Source organism: Caretta caretta, chromosome 3, assembly GCF_965140235.1.
Source record: "Caretta caretta isolate rCarCar2 chromosome 3, rCarCar1.hap1, whole genome shotgun sequence".
Taxonomy (NCBI): Eukaryota; Metazoa; Chordata; order Testudines; family Cheloniidae; genus Caretta; species Caretta caretta.
The window spans coordinates 145198993-145201596 of record NC_134208.1 but is presented as its reverse complement, the minus strand read 5'-3'; positions in this window follow the sequence as shown (position 1 = coordinate 145201596).

The following is a 2604-nucleotide window of genomic DNA, read 5'->3' as shown; positions in this document are numbered from 1 at the left end:
GTAGGCTGCATCTACATGACAGGGTTATGTTGCCATAGCTACCGTGATGTAGCTATACAGGTACAGTTCCCATAGCATAGACATTCTTTGACTCAATTTATCCCCTCCAATCTAAGGTCACGATGAAGCAAAAATGCTATATTTTGAATTTTAAAGGACAGTCAGTCTGGTGTAATTGATATGTATCTTCTAGCGCTCTCACCATGTAAATTATTCCAATTTAGATTCAAGTTAGACTTTACTAAATGCACAGTCATTTACTGACATGTAATTTACACCTCCTTACTTTTGTGTTCTCTCTGAATTTGGCACAGTGAGCCTTAGCTGACATAATTTACATGTCAGAGGGACTGGTAAATAGCTGGAAAAGAAATCAGTGGACATAAAAAGGAGATGGCAGTCATTACAGAGGTCTTTGAGTCAATGCTATTGTCTTAAGCATCCAGTAACTTAAATCCACTTCTACACACACAGAGAAATTCCAAATTGCTTTAGAAAAACAAGATATAATAATGCTCCAATTAACAGAAAAGATGGCATGCTTTTTGTGTACTTGATAGATTTAAACAACTTTGTTCATCAACTACCTGCTGGTAAATAACATTTGATTGGGATGATATTGGGACACAGTGAATTGAGATTGAGATTGAAAGAAGTAGCATACACCCTGCCTTTCAACAGAACTAATTTATCTTTCAACAGGCAGCCCCCCACCAAATGTTAAGTCCTCAGATACTTATCAATTCTGACCTTAAATCCTTTGATGCTTTTAACTTCTTCTATTTCCCTTGGCAGTCTATTTCATATCCATATAAATCTTTACAAGAATACAAGAAATCTTCTCAATATCCAGTCTAAATCTCCTCTCTCAATTTCCATTATATTATCCTGTATTGAAAACAGGTTTATTTCCCAATTCGCAATTGACTCCCATATGTATTGTATTTGTATACCATTATTAAGTCACCCCTCAAGCTGTTTCTCCAATAAAATCATAGAAATCTGAGATGAAAAAGAACTTTTAAGTTCATCTTATTTATCCCCTTGCCATCTCCCTCTTGCCGAAATGGAACTGCTCTCCACGTATATTTGCAAGTGCTTTGTTCATTATCATTTAAAATGGTCTCAAGCAATGGGGCTTCCACCACTTTCCCTGAGAAACTTTTTCACATCCTAATAAGGCAGCATTTCCCCTGTATCTTCTGGGGTAAGGCTGCTGCTGCTATGATGAAGAGACATCTATTTCCTCTTTGTGGGCATTAAAATTTCCTAGGCCTGTTTATTTCCCAATCACTCTCTTTCTCCCCACCACTTGAAGTGCCCCATCCTCTGACTGAAAGACTCAAACCCCCAGTGATTGATTCAGGCCCAGATGGTGCAATGTTCCACTAATAATGACCTGGCTGAGGCTAATTTGAGATATGTCTGAAATGGTGCTGGTGGGCTAGGAGAATTTGGAAAAAATGTGGGAATTCTGCCAACCTCTGTGAATCAAGTGGCTTGTTCATCCTTTGTCCAGTGAGGTTCATAATTTAGAGGTATTTCTGAATCCACACTTGCTTCTGGATTCTCAGGTAGTATTGATGGCCAAAAATGCACTACTGCATCTGCATCAGGCACCGTGATTGCATGCTTTTCCTGGCCTTTGTGACCTCTCAGATTAAATGGGTTTTTTTGGTTTTCATGGAGGCAGGCCAGTTGCTAGCGTTGGTGAACTTTTACATGTCTCTGAGGATGTGATGGTCTCCCTGAATTTTACTGATACAATCAAGGATCCCTCTCACAGAGCTTGACCCATGCTTGACCTCATCGTTTGGCCTGTTTTGGATGTCAGAACATGCTTGACCTCATCGTTTGGCCTGTTTTGGATGTCAGATAGGAATAATTTCTGCGAAGGAATTTCAATCGTGCACTGTTGTATCAAATGTGCACCGATGCAGCGCTGTTTTAACACAGTCTGAGAAGCGTCAACTCCCACATTCATCTCGGTGGTGTCTGAACTCTGAAGTCTATTGCTGATCATTTAAATGCCAATACAGTTGTTTCCTTGCTTGTTGTGGGCAAAATTTGAGTCGAATATCAGTACCTTTTCTCCCAACATTCTGACTCTTGACCTGTTCTGAAGACAGGACCTTCTATCAGAAGCTCACAGAGAGCAATTTAGAGCAGCCTGGAGACTGTTCCAATTTATGCAAGGGGCTCATCACATGCCTATATAGCCCACGAATACAGGAAATTCAAAGGCAGTTTAAAGGCATAAATATTTGATTGTCTCAAGAATAAAAGTAAAAAAAAAAATCACACTAATTTGAAGTGAGAAAATTCTTAAAATATTCTAAATATTAATTAAACATACATATCATCTGCGCTAACATCAGGAACTTGCTCCACATCTGCTTTAATAGAGACTGAAGAGCTCTTCAGCATCATTTGATTAAATCTCTTTTTAAGAAGAGATGAGAAATGATCTTGTGTTGAAAAAATATGAGCAAAAACTCTGCTCCTAAATTAAGTATAGCGTATAGCACATAGACAGACAGATAATAGAAGAATGCCATCTTCCAACTTGAGTTGCTCTTGGGCTATGTTACTTACTGCAAGAAC